General features: G+C 39.0%; 1 long non-coding RNA gene across 1 annotated transcript in view; it reads left to right on the top strand.

Annotated features, from left to right (window-relative positions):
• LOC129050098 (uncharacterized) overlaps positions 1-11,810 on the top strand; it is a 43,024-nt gene extending 31,214 nt beyond the window's left edge. Inside the window, exon 4 of the long non-coding RNA XR_010137151.1 lies at positions 11,702-11,810. This is a non-coding gene — a long non-coding RNA (uncharacterized LOC129050098). The remainder of the gene's footprint in view (positions 1-11,701) is intronic.
• Positions 11,811-15,683: the final 3,873 nt, after the last annotated feature.

Below are 15,683 nucleotides of genomic sequence, written 5' to 3'. Positions count from 1 at the left end.
GAGTGAAAGAACTGTGGGACTACCCACCCTCATCAGGAACCTTTAGGATCTTGGCTATAGGGAGCCCCACATCTGCCATGGATGTTTGAACTTACAGGGGAATCTGTTCAGAGAGTAGACAGAGATGAGTCTTCAGCCAGTGCAGAACCAGGGTCTTTGTGCACAGTGCAGCTGCAGCTGAGCATGGTCATAGGAACCCATTCCCCAGGGCTCCCCATCTCCCTCCAAGAAGCTTTAACCCCAGCTGATCACTGAGCCAGGAACAAGCATAGCCAACCTTTCCAGTGGACTGGGGCACATCTGTTTTGCAGGTCCTCCTGCCCCCCACCTCCTCCCAGGGCCCCTGTGTGGCCACCATGCAAAATCATGTGTACCATACAGCCTCCACTGCCCAACCTGGGTGCTTTGCTCTACCTCATTATGTTCTCAATGACCCAGAGCAGCCTTAAAAGAAATTCCAACCAAGAATTTTGCATCCTGCCAAACAAAGCTTTATAAGTAAAAGAGAAATAAAATCCTTCTCAGACAAGCAAATGGTTAGGGAATTCATTTCAACTAGACAAGCCTTACAAGAGGTCCTTAACAGAGTGTTAAACATGGAATGGAAAGAACATCTACTACCACAAAAACACACTTAAGCATAGCCCAAAGTCACTATAAAGCAACTACACAACCATATCTACATAACACAACGTAATTGTGTGTTGTGTGCTAACACAATGACAGGTCAAAATCTCACATAGCAATACTAATCCTGAATGTAAATGGGCTAAATGCTCCACTTAAAAGACAGAGTGCCAAGCTGGATAAAAAGACAAGACCCAACTATCTAGTATCTTCAGGAGACTCATCTCATGTGTAATGACACCCATTGGCTCAAAGTAAAGGAGTGGAGAAAGATCTATCATGCAAATGGAAAACAAAAAGAGCAGGAGTCACTATTCTTATTTCAGATACAACAGACATTAAACGAATAAAAATTAAGAAGGACATTCCATAATGACAAAGGGTACAATCCAACAAGAATACTCAACTGTCCTACACATATATGCACCCAACGTTGAAGCACCTAAATTCATAGAACAAATTATTCTTGGCATACAAAAAGACTTAGACAACCACACAATAGTGAGAAACTTCAATACTCACACTGACAGCAATAGACAGATCAAGGCAGAAATTTAACAAAGAAGCTCTGAACGTCAACTTGATACTTGACCAACTGACCCTAACAGACATCTGCAGAACACTCCACCCAACATACACAGCATGTACATTCTTCTCATCTACATACAGAACATAGTCTAAGATTAACCACACACTCAGTCATAAAAATGTCTCAATTTTTTTAAAAAAATTTAAGTCGTACAATGCATCTTCTCAGACAACAATAAAAATAGAAATCAGTATCAAGAATATCTTTTCAAATTACACAAAAGCATGGAAATTAAACAACTTTCTCCTGAATAGCTCCTGAGTGAACATCAAAATTAAGGCAGAAATTTTAAAAAAATTAAATCCATAAAAATAGAAATAAAACTTACCAACTCTCTGGGATGCAGCTAAAGCAATATTAAGAGGAAAGTGTACAGTGCTAAGTACCTTAATCAAGAAGTTAGATCTGAAATTAACAATCTGACTTTACACCTAAAGGAACTAGGAAAAAAAACAACCCAAAAGGTAGAAGAAAAAGAATAACTAAAACTATAGAATGAACAAAATTGAAATGCAAAAATCTATACAAAAGATCAATAAAACCAAGAGTTTATTATTCAGATACATACACAAGATTCATAGATCCCTGGCTAGATTAACAAAGAACAAAAAGAAGATCCAAATAACTACAATCAAATGACAAAGATAACATTACAACCAATCCCACAGAAATACAAAGATCCTTAGAGAATACTATGAGTGACTCTATACAAACAAATTAGAAAATCTAGAGGAAATCAATCAACTCCTAGAAACACATGATCTCTCAAGATGAATCAGGAAGAGACTGAAATCCTGAACAGACCAATATCAAGCTCTGAAGCTGAATCAGTCATTAATAAAAAAGAAAACTTACCAACCCAAAAAAGTCCTGGACCAAATGGATTCACAGACAAATTCTACCATACATACAAAAAAGAACTGGTATCAGTCCTACTAAAACTATTCTAAAAATTGAGGAGGAAGGCCTCCTTTCTAACTCATTTTATAAAGCCAGCATCAGCCTGATACTAAAACCTGGCAGAAACACAATGAGAAAAGAAAACTTCAGGCCAATATCCCTGCTGACCATAGACACAGAAATCCTCAACAAAATACTAGCAAGCTAAATCCAGCAGCATGTCAAAAAGTTAATATACCACAATCAAGTAAGCTTTATTCCTAAGATGCAAGGCTAGTTCAAATACACAAATTAATAAATGTGATTCATCGCATAAACAGAAGTAAAAGCAAAAATCATATGATCATCTCGATAGATGAAGAAAAGGCAGAAAGGGTATAGCTCAGGGGTAGAGCATTTGACTGCAGATGAAGAAAAGGCTTCTGACAAAATCCAACATACCTTCATGATAAAAGCCCTCAGAGTAGGCATCAAAAGGAACATATCTCAAAATAAGAGGCATCTATGACAAACCCATAGCCAACATCATACTGAATGGGCAAAATGTAGACCATTCTCTTGAGAATTGGAAAAAGACAAGGATGCCCACTCTTACCACTCCTATTCAACATAGTACTGGAAGTCCTAGCCAGAGTCATCAAGCAATAGAAATAAAAGGCATCCAAATAGATAAAGAATAAGTCAAACTATCTCTCTTCACTAACAATATGATTCTATATCTAGAAGCTCTTAAAGATTCTGCCAAAAGGCTCCTGGAACTGATAAATTTAATAAAATTTCAGGATATAAAATCAATGTACAAAATCAGTAGCATTTCTGTACACCAGTAACATCCAAGCTGAGAATCAAATCAAGGACACAATCCCACTTGAAATAGCCACAAAAAAAATGAAATACCTAGGAATTCATATAACCAAGGAAGTAAACTATCTCTACAAGGAGAAGTATAAATTACTGCTGAAAGAAATCAGACAACACAAATAAATGGAAAAGCATTCCATGCTCATGGATAGGAAGAATCAATATTGTTAAAATGGCTCTCCTGACCAAAGCAATGTACAGATTCAACACTATTTCTGTGAAACTACCAATGTCATTCTTCACAGAATTAGAAAAAACTATTTTAGAATTTATATGGAACCAAAAGAGAGCCTGAATAGCCTAATGAATCCTGAGCAAAAAGAACACAGTTGAAGGCATCACACTACCCAACTTCAAACCAGACTATAAAGCTACAGTAAACAAAGCAACATGGTACTTTTTGCAAACCCAGACACATAGACCAATGGAACAGAATAGAAAACTGAGACATAAACCCAGACACCTAAAACCCTCTGATCTTTGACAAGGCTGACAAAAACAAACAATAGGGCAAGGACTCTCTATTCAATAAATGATGCTGGGATAACTGGCTATCCATATGCAGAAGAACGAAACTGGATTCTTACCTTTCTCCATATACGAAAATTAACTCAAGATGGATTAAAGATTTAAATGTAAGATCTCAAACTATAAATATGCTGGAAGAAAACCTAGGAAATACCCTTGTTGACATGGGCTTTAGCAAAGAATTTTTGGCTAAGTCCTCAAAATCAATTGCAATGAAAACAAAAATTGACAAGTGAGGTCTGTTTAAACTAATGAACTTCTGCACAGCAAAATAAACTGTCAACAGGGAAAATAGACAACCTACAAAATGGGAGAAAATATTCACAAACCTGTGCATCTGACAAAGGTCTAATATATAGAATCTATAAGGAACTTAAATAAACAAGCACAAAACAAACAATCCCATTAAAAATTAGGCAAAGGATATGAACACGCACTTCTCAAAAGACATACAAGCAACCAACAAACTTCTGAAAAAATGCTCAATATCACTTATTAGGGGAATGCAAATCAAAACTACAATGAGATAACATCCCACACCAGTCAAAATGGCAATTGTTAAAAAGTCAAAAAACAACAGATACTTGTGATGCTGCAGAGGAAAAGCAACACTTACTCCATTGGTGGAAATGTAAATTAATCCAGCCATTGTGGAAAGCAATTTGGAGATTTCTCAAAGAACTTAAAACAGAGCTCCCATTTGACCAAGCAACCCCATTACTGGGTATATACCCAAAGAAAAATTATTCTACCAAAAAGACACATGTACTCGTATGTTCATCACCATGGTATGTACAATAGCAAAGACATGGAATCACCCTAGGTGACCATCTGTGGTAGAGTGAATTGGGTAAAGAAAATCTGGTATATACACACCATAGAATACTATGCAGCCCTAAAAAAGGACAAAATCATGTCCTCTGCAGCAACATGGATGCAGCTGGATGCCATTATCCTAAGTGAATTAACATAGGAACAGAAAACCAAATGCTGCATGTTCTCATTTTAAGGAAGAGATGAATATTGAGCACACATGGACACAAACATGGGAATAATAGGTACTGCAGACTATGAACAGGAGAAGCAGGAAGGGGGTCATGCATAGAAAAGCTACCTATTGGGTACTATGCTCAATACCTCTGTAATGAGATTCATACCCCAAATCTCAGCATCACGCAATATACCCATAAAACAAACCTGTACATGCACCCTCATGTCTAAAATAAAAGTTGAATTAAAAAAAAGAATCCAGTTACAGCAACACACCAGGTCCAAAAAAATTGTTTAGTAGTCAAACATCAAAATACAGTCAAACTGATAATACAAGCATCCCTGAGTACAATATCCTGTGTTATTATACCTCAGACATATCTAAAATCAAGCAATTTCTGTTACTAATTTGGGTATTAACCATTATAGACAACATTCTGTGACCATCAGTCAGGAGCAGCCAAGGATCATAAAGTAGTATAGGTTATGTCAGATTACCATTGGTCACCCATGTCCACATGCATTCTCAAGTATTTAGAATGACCTAAATGTGAAATCTATAATTCCTTTATTCAGTGCCACCTAGAACTCCACCATTTTATAAAGCATTACTCCCCATACTTGAGGTAATAATTGCCTCTCTTCTGCTAATGGCTAATCTGAGCTACCACCAGTGAGGTTCTTCCATCCTAGCCAACATTGCCATTTTATACATATTAACTGAATTACCACCTTGGGAATCTTATCTCATTTATTCACATCTACAATAATTCAATATAGCACCATGATAAAATTCAAATAGCAAGTGATAAATTCTATTTTCACAGTGACATTAACAATAACATTCATCATTCATGTTGCATTTTACTGTAACAAATGGGCTAGGCTTCATCATCAGAATGTCTGTCTGGACTTTAAGCTACATAAGTACCTTTAGTCAGGCTCATGCATACTCCATAACAATGTGGGAACCTATTTGGAGATGATATTAATTAAGGAGTTTTTTTATCATTGTTGTTTTTTATTAGATGTTCCTTCTGAAAATTCTTATAAGAGTAATTCCTTCATAAAATTCTTATGAGAGTAAGCCCAAGTAGGGTAATCAATGCTTTCAGCCAGTGGATGATATTAAATATGCTTGAAATGCTTAGAAATGAATATACTCTCATCATTGAATCCACAAGCTTTCATCTTGCACAACACCACAAAGTTTCTTGTAATAGGCATTATCTACCCCCCTCCCCCCCACATATTACACATTTCCACAATACTGGCCTTATGGGATACTGTGGCCACCTTAGAAATGTATTTATTAAAGAATAAACTATTATTAAAATCAGAGACAGAACCTTATAGCAGGTCAACAGTTACCCCTACCTGAAGATGTTGGCAGAAACACTGTAATAAGCAGAATTCCAAGATGACCCCCAAGATTCCCACCCCTTGGAGTACATACCCTGTATAATCCCTACTCCTTGAGTGTGGGCAGAACTTGTGAATATGAGGAGATTTCACTCCCATCATTACATTAAATTATATGGCATAAGTGAATGGATTTTAACAGATATAATTAAGGTTCCTAATAAGTGGACTTTGAGTTAATTGAAAGGGAGACAATCTTGGGTATACTTGTCTTGAATCAGGTGAGAACTTTTTACAAAAAGTTCTAAAGGTCAGACGTAGAAGAATCAGAATCAAAGCAGGAGATGCTCTCTTCCTGGCAATGAAGAAGCAAATTTCCATGGTGCAGAAAGGGCCACACGGTAGGGAAGAACAAACAGCTTCTAAGAACTGAAGGTCTTCAGGTCTCAATCACAAGGAACTGAATTCTGCCATCAACCAGTGATCCTGGCCTCAGATGAGCTCACAGCTCTAGCCAACAACTTGATTTCAGTCTGATGAGACCCTAAGCAGAGACCCATATAACCTATGGTAGACCCCTAACCCACAGAAACTACAAGATAATAAATTTGTGTTGCTTTAAGCCTCTAAGTTTGTGTTAACTTGTTGTGCAGCAATAGAAAACTAATGCCATAATACATGTAGAGTTAGTCTGTAACTTCAGAATCATACTCATCTTCAATGTTTATATCTGGATCTATGGCAGAGGCAAATTTATCTCTTTTTTATAATGACCCACATTCCTCACAAGCTACCAGAAATCAATGAGAAAGATTAATAATCAATAATGGTGAATGGTGACTGCACTGAAATTACAATTCCTGTCACAAGCTTTTGTTCAGACTCTATAGGAAAGAGGAGAAGATAATGAATATCTGCCTTCATTTGGTATCCACGGGCTAGAGACTCAGGAATGGATTATAAGTACTTGGCAGAAAAGCAAACTGCAAGTGGATTTAACAGTTGTTTCTTCAGTGGTGTTTGGAAGCTCCTCAGCCACTGTGAAAAAAAATTTCCTACAGCTGGCCTATTTATCTGGAATTATTGGCACAGGGATAGCTGGTAGAATGGGTTCCAAAAGCAAAGCCTTTGCAATGGTAAAAGCATAATCTCAAAATATAAAGGGAGAGTAGAGCCATCTGCTTGATGGGTCAAGCAGTGTATTAATTATCTATTGCTGCATAACAAATTTCTCCAAAACTTAGCAGCTTAAGACAATAAAAATGTGTTATCTCTGAGGGTCATAAACCCAGAAGTCATTTTGTGGGGTTGTTCTGGCTCTGGATTTTCTATGAGGTTGCAGTCAAGCTGCACCGGAGCTGCAGTGATTTGGAGGCTTGATTGAGACAGAAGGATTTGCATCCAAGCTCACTAACTCGGCTGTTAGCAAGAATGTTCTGTTTGGACCTTTCCATAATGCTGCTCACTAAATGGTAGCTAGCTTTCCCAAAGTCAGTGACCTAAGAAAGGGAATCAGGAGAGGAAAGGGAATCAGGAGAGGAAAGGGAATCAATCAGGAGAGGAATAAAGATGGAACCACAGTATATTGTATAACCTAATCTTGGAAGTGACATACCATCACTTTTGCCATATCCAGTTTATCATAAAGACAAACCCTGGTGCAATATGGAAGGTTACTAACTACACAAGGGAGTAAACACCAGAAGGTAGGGTCATCACTAGGGCCATCTTGGAGGCTGGCTATTACAGGTGGGGAATTTGGACCAAGATTTTAGTCTGGTCCATATACTTCATGACCTGGCACCCCACCAAAAATCAAAATACAATCCATATATGTGAGGCTGAAAGTATTTCACGGGGTTGGTACTTTGGAGATCCCACTACATTGGGATAAAATGTCCAAGGTACCAGCAAATACAGATTTCCAATGCCTACCTTCTCCTCCTACTATTATAACTAACAACCCTCAAATTATGTGCTCATTTGGGCCTTCTCAGCTGGGAGATATGATTTGAGCATCACAACTGATGACCTAAAATATTCTTACTAACTGCTTGGATATGTGTATTGTCCTAATTCAATATCTGACTGATAAAACCTACATTGGATCAATTTTACTGGCTTAGCCAGGGTTTCCCACAAAAACAGAACCTGAGAATGTGTTTGGGAAACACAAGTCCATGGCCTCAAGGGAAAGAAGAAAGTGAAATGAGGCCTGGGAGCAGGCGAATCATTATGTTGGCTGCTACTTCAGGACAGGTCACAGAAGGCTGCTCATGAAGCAGGATCTGTTAGGAAAATATGCAGGGAGAAATCACACTTGAGCGGGGTTAGACTCAGCAGCAACTGAGGTGGAGGGAAAGGTTCTGAGAGATGGGCAGCACCAAGATAATCTGAGGCGGCACATGAGACCCATGTCAATTACACCCAGTTGTCTTATTTGTCCCTATAATGAGACTTGGAAGAAAATTCGCCAACTAAGCAAATCTGTGCTTCTCACACTCTAGCCCCCATTCCTAACTGTTCATAATGTGTGACTAGATTCACTGGGACTATTCTCCTACTCCTCTCTGAATAGCAGGACTAGTCACTGCTCCTCTCTGACTTGTACTGGCCTCTGCTTTCATCACTGGGATAGGATGATCTTAATGGTGACTGTGATAGGGAAATGATTTGAGGGCAAAACCTAAACCCTAAATGAGATAGGCATGTGGCAGCTGAGAGATAAAAGGGAATGGTGTGTGAAGTGATTCTCTGATTTTTCTTTAATTCCACAAAGTTGGTTCAACACAGACTCAGCATTTCCCATTCAGACCCATTAAGGTCCTTCCTCACATATAATGCGAAGATCTTGCCCAAGGGTGGTTCCTGCATGTTCTTGGTCTTAGATGCTTCTCTTAACCAACAGCTTGAATGTGAAAATTCTTCTCTGAGAAGGATTTTACAGTTCTTGAAAAGTGCTATTAGCCTTCACAGAGACAAAACAATTCTCCGAAGAACAGAGTATCAAGATATATCTATCCCTACATCAAAGACAAATTTGGGGGTTTCTGTTTTGTTTTACTGTAGTACACAACAGTTCAGGTCTTTAGGAACAATACTCAAATGTTTCCATTTCAGAGATAGATTTTCTAAACAAAAGCCTATAATTAGGTGGCATCCATAGTTCAATGGAAAAAATCTACTCTATAAATACGTTTCAACAACAATCTCTTAAAGTAGATACTGATCAGTGGCTCTTGGCTTTGAAATAGGTTCCTACAGTTCATTCCATATTGCACACCTCCTTTCCAGAATAGGAGAAATAAGTCCTCATTTATAGAGCTTGCCTACTTCTATAGATAGCACACTGGGTCCAGATGCAAAATGACTGCATTTGCCCCCTCTCCCAAAATCGAGATCCAAGCTACAATCTATCCAGTATCTAGAATTGAAGGTAGTGCATGGCATCCCGAGTTGTTGTGGCAGGAATAGAGATGCACAACTCAGATACTCCTTCAAGAAAAGATTTCTTACCCGGCTATGAGGAGTATAGTTAGCTGACACCCTCCAGCTATTTACTCCTTTACATTTTTGAGCTATCATTTTCTCAGGGTGGATCCAACCAATAACTGAGTAAGACTGTGGTAAAAATGGTCTAATCATTTCACCTCTAATGGACAAGCTTTTCTCTGAAACTCTGAAACTTCCTGCTTGGCTGGCAGAGACCTTGAGAAGCATTATGGTCTGACCTCCTTTTATCAATCCCGTTTCATTTTTCCTTTCACAGATATTACTCCCCAGTAAACATTTTGCATTCCTTAATACCATCATAGTGTCTGCTAAATGGGGACCCAACTTACACAATAGTATCAGATGTGATCTGAGAAAACAGGCAGGCTATAAAATGGGATTTGGAGACTGGATCACCCACTGACTGGATGGCAATGAGGACCATGTGGAGCACAGATAGTCCCTGGAACCAGATGACAGCACAAATGCTAAAATGTTCACTGGTAATAGCTTGAGAGAATGTTTTGGTGGAAAAGAATGTCCTGGCAGTTTCAATGATTTAAGCATTTAAAAATAGGAGGAAATAAAGCAATTCATACTAGTACAATAGAATTAGCTCATTACTTGACCAGGCATGGCGGCTCATGCCTGTAATCCCAGCACTTTGGAAGGCCGAGAAGGGTGAATCACTTGAGATCAGCAGTTCAAGACCAGCCAGCCTGGCCAACATGGTGAAACCCTATCTCTACTAAGAATACAAAAATAAGCCGGATGTGGTGGCACATGCCTGTAATCCCAGCTACTCTGGAGGCTGAGGCAGGAGAATTGCTTGATCCTGGGATGTAGGGGTTGCAGTGAGCTGAGATCGCACCACTGTACACCAGCTTGGGTGACAGCAAGACTGTCGTGCAAAAAAAAAAAAAAAAAAAAAAGGAATTAGATCGTTATTGAGTTACGTTGATACCCTTAAAATGTATAATTTAAAAAATGAGAACATTGAAAAACAAGTTGTGAAGACCAGAAGGAATCTTTTTTAGATTTAAAAGATGCCTTATCTGATACAATGGAAAAGCAAAAGAAGATAAAGATCAAACTCAGGATTCAATAATAAAAGTCATAGAACTTCAAAACTGAATGTTTAGCCAAGAAGTAGGTCTGTTGTGAAAGCCTGAGACACAAACAATGAGGACAGCTGGGTGGTTGTACATGAAGGTTTTGACAAACCAGACTGCTCTGAATCCTTAGAACTTGCAGAGCTGCCTCTCCTCCCTATTAAGAGTTAGTAATCCCTTCCTGTGTGAAGACACTTTGGAGACCCATTACTTAGAAGGCAACAGACACCCCTCTCAGGTTTTACCATCACCTCCCTTTCTAGCTGTCAGATCAATAACTTATGGTATGTTAACACATCTGGAGATGTGCAGAGGAAAAGATTGATATTCCAAAGAAGCTGCAAAAACATCCTGATGGTATCCAAGGAGTTCAAAGTGGACCTGGACTTTGAGAATGTGTGATCAAAAGGCCTGGAACGTAAGACTAGGTTAGAGTTTATTGACTCAGGGAGCACCATCTCAGGATATGAGATTTGGACATTGACAAGAACTCTAGGGGGTAGTGTAAGTCACTGCTAGACTGACCCCTAAAAGATTGGAGAAAAATCATCATCCAAGCTGGGTGAAGTTGTGATGACTGAGTTTCCATGCAGATTGTAGAGAAAGGAAGGCGACAGCTCAGATGTGGTATACAATACTGTTTTTATAGTTAACATTACTATAATGTGGACTTAAACATTTGTTAAGAGGGTAAATCTTGTGTTAAGTGTTCTTACAACAATAAAAAAGATTTTAAAAAAATAAGAAGCCTCAGGAAAGTGGACATTGCTGGAATTAACCCATTATGTGAGACCAAAAGACCCACCAGAAAAAAATTGCATGAGAAGGCTGAAAAGGCACACTATTCACCAAGGTCATCAGAAATGTGCTAGTAAGGAGACAGCAGCATCACTTAAAAGTTCAGCCAGAGTTGACAGTAGGAGAGGTTGTTGTAGTGCTTGGGTTATTGACAATAATGTGAGGAAGGAGCCCCTAAGCAATACAGGCTAGCTGGCAAAACACTTAACTTCCAGAAGCCAGGACATCTCAATTACCACAACAGTAAGTAACCTCATTGGTATGTTTTGGCCGTGTCCCCACCCAAATTCATCTTGAGTTGTAATTCCCATAATCCCACATGTTATGGGAGGTAATTGAATCATGGGGTCAGTTACCCCCATGCTGCTGCTCACGTAATAGTGAGTGAATTCTCACATGATCTGATGGTTTTATAAGGGGTTCTCCTCCTTTTGCTTGGCAGTTCTCCTTGCTGCTGCCGTGTGAAGAATGACATGTTTGCTTCTCCTTCCATCGTGATTGTAAGTTTCCTGCGGCCTTCCCAGCCATGCTGAACTGTGAGTCAGTTAACCTCTTTCCTTTATAAATTACTCAGTCTCTGGTATGTCTTTATTAGCAGTGTAAGAATGAACTAATACACTCATGGCGACAGACAACGAGGCTTGACCCACAGAGTGGTGGAGACAGTTAGTAGAACATGGCTCCCTATGGGGAAAATGGGTGGGAACCCAATGAAAATAATGAGTGAAAATAAAATATCAAACGAATGAATGACTAGAAAGCTAAAAATTATCACCAAATAAAAAATTAAAATCTCTTGCCCACTTTCCAGACTTAAGCCAGTTTTCAAACAAACCTATAACCTGATAATTAAAACGGCAGCCAGGTCACAAGGACAAAGGACCCTGAAACATTACAGCAAATGTATACTGAAATTATTCCCCTGCTCTTTTCCAAAATTGAACAATGCTATTTACTCAGGTAACTGCACACTGGGGAAAAGAGAACACTTTGACAATTCAGACCTTGTGTGTCCTATGGCCCTCAGAAAGTCCTTGATACTCAGAGACCTGAAGCACTGTCACAGCTCCCATTTATAATGAGGGAATAAAGAGTATAGGTAGTAAGTGAAGTCCTGACAAAAGTTCAGCTTATGGTGAATCCACTGGATCCCTGAACGCATTCAGTGGTCATTTCTCCAGTTACCTACTGCGTAATTGGAATTGTATACCTAGCAGTTGAAGTAACCCTCACTTGGTCTTCGGCTTTTCCACTATTATAGCTGTTCCCCTATAAGCCAACTGGAAGTTTCTGAAACTATCCCCTCCCAACTCCCTAATCAAGGTAGTAAATCAAGAACAGTGTCATATTTCATGGTGGGGTAGGTGTGGTAAAAACTATCAGAATTAAAGATATAAAGGATGCAAAGGTGGTGGTTCCTTTCATAGTTTCCTTATATTCCTCAGCTGCCCCCTGCAGACACCAGATGCAATCTATAAAATGACTATAAATGACTATAAATCTATAAAATGACAAGTTCAACCAAGTGATAGTCCCAATCATAATTTTCATGCTGGTCATAGTGTCATTGCTAGAGCATTTATGTGATATTCAACTACTGATTTGGAAGTGAGTTATTTTATATCCCAAACAAGAATGTCAGACACAGTTTGCCTTCACATGAATAGACAACCATATACATTCACAACAGAAGATCCAGTGTTTCCAAAACAAGGATATGCCATCTGCAGCAAAGAATTACCCACTGTTTGATAAACAGCTGTTGGCATGTTTCTGAGCCTCGGTATAAATGGAGTGCTTGACCATGGGATACCAAGTGCCCATGCATCCAGAAATGCCCATAGAGAGCTGTATCCTTTGGCATCCTCCAAGTCACAAAACTTGGTCAGCTCAGAGGAATACATAGTAATATAGAAATGACACATTCAAGACCAAACACGAGCAGGACCAAGAGCACATGCAATCACCATGAGCAGATAGCCCAGATCCCCACATTACTCACCACTACTTACCCTTCCTGCACTTTGATCTGATAGTTTCAAGGGTATCCTGTATAACAAGATAAATAAGGAGGGAAAATTATAAACTTGATTTATGTTTGGGTTAGCTTAGTACATGCTTGCAAGACAAAAAATAGACAGCTGTTTCACTCAGGAATGGCCTGGCAAGACAGTACAGATAGAAAATCCTAGTGGGCAATGCTTTAAAAGTACACCTAGCATCTATTTTGCGTGGAAGGTAAAGTGGTCCAAGGTTATATTATATGTAGGAAAAATAATGGGAAGATCAAAGAAAAGGAAGTCTAGAATAGAGGCATGGACAGAGATATAGTAATGTGCACAAAGTTATCAATTTTCATATAACATTTATGCCCGCCAAAAAGGATTCACCTTGGAAGAGGCACTATACAATTAAATAGGCAAAATGACTCAGCCAGTTGATATTACTTAGCTTTTGTCAGCAGCCACCCAATGCTGGCATGATACAAACATGAATGAAATGACCACGGTAGCAATGAAAGAATTTATGTTTGGACCCATTAGCACAGACGTCTTTACCACAGTTGATCCTGCATCTGCCAGCTCTGATGTTCCACATGCCAGTAACAGAAAACAAAGCTGAGCAACTTCAGCAAAGTCTCAGGATACAAAATCAATGTGCAAAAATCACAAGCATTCTTATACATCAATAACAGACAAACAGAGAGCCAAATCATGAGTGAACTCCCATTCACAATTGCTTCAAAGAGAATAAAATACCTAGGAATCCAACTTACAAGGGATGTGAAGGACCTCTTCAAGGAGAACTACAAACCACTGCTCAACGAAATAAAAGAGGATACAAACAAATGGAAGAACATTCCATGCTCATGGGTAGGAAGAATCAATATCATGAAAATGGCCATCCTTCCCAAGGTAATTTACAGATTCAATGCCATCCCCATCAAGCTACCAATGACTTTCTTCACAGAATTGGAAAAAACTACTTTAAAGTTCATATGGAACCAAAAAAGAGCCCGCATCGCCAAGTCAATCCTAAGCCAAAAGAACAAAGCTGGAGGCATCACACTACCTGACTTCAAACTATACTACAAGGCTACAGTAACCAAAACAGCATGGTACTGGTACCGAAACAGAGATATAGATCAATGGAACAGAACAGAGCCCTCAGAAATAATGCCACATATCTACAAGTATCTGATCTTTGACAAACCTGAGAAAAAGAAGAAATGGGGAAAGGATTCCCTATTTAATAAATGGTGCTGGGAAAACTGGCTAGCCATATGTAGAAAGCTGAAACTGGATCCCTTCCTTACACCTTATACAAAAATCAATTCAAGATGGATTAAAGACTTAAATGTTAGACCTGAAACCATAAAAACCCTAGAAGAAAACCTAGGCATTACCATTCAGGACATAGGCATGGGCAAGGACTTCATGTCTAAAACACCAAAAGCAATGGCAACAAAAGCCAAAATTGACAAATGGGATCTAATTAAACTAAAGAGCTTCTGCACAGCAAAAGAAACTGCCATCAGAGTGAACAGGCAACCTACAAAATGGGAGAAAATTTTTGCAACCTACTCATCTGACAAAGGGCTAATATCCAGAATCTACAAGGAACTCAAACAAATTTACAAGAAAAAAACAAACAACCCCATCAAAAAGTGGGCAAAGGACATGAACAGACACTTCTCAAAAGAAGACATTTATGCAGCCAAAAAACACATGAAAAAATGCTCACCATCACTGGCCATCAGAGAAATGCAAATCAAAACCACAATGAGATACCATCTCACACCAGTTAGAATGGCAATCACTAAAAAGTCAGGAACCAACGGGTGCTGGAGAGGATGTGGAGAAATAGGAACACTTTTACACTGTTGGTGGGACTGTAAACTAGTTCAACCCTTGTGGAAGTCAGTGTGGCGATTCCTCAGGGATCTAGAACTAGAAATTCCATTCGACCCAGCCATCCCATTACTGGGTATATACCCAAAGGACTATAAATCATGCTGCTATAAAGACACATGCACACGTATGTTTATTGCGGCATTATTCACAATAGCAAAGACTTGGAACCAACCCAAATGTCCAACAATGATAGACTGGATTAAGAAAATGTGGCACATATACACCATGGAATACTATGCAGCCATAAAAAATGATGAGTTCATGTCCTTTGTAGGGACATGGATGAAATTGGAAATCATCATTCTCAGTAAACTATCGCAAGAACAAAAAACCAAACACCGCATATTCTCACTCATAGGTGGGAATTGAACAATGAGAACACATGGACACAGGAAGGGGAACATCACGCTTTGGAGACTGTTGTGGGGTGGGGGGAGGGGGGAGCAATAGCATTGGGAGATATACCTAATGCTAGATGACGAGTTGGTGGGTGCAGCGCACCAGCATGGC

Source organism: Pongo abelii, chromosome 16, assembly GCF_028885655.2.
Source record: "Pongo abelii isolate AG06213 chromosome 16, NHGRI_mPonAbe1-v2.0_pri, whole genome shotgun sequence".
In the NCBI taxonomy this organism is placed as follows: Eukaryota; Metazoa; Chordata; class Mammalia; order Primates; family Hominidae; genus Pongo; species Pongo abelii.
This window is presented reverse-complemented; position numbering and strand designations above follow the sequence as displayed.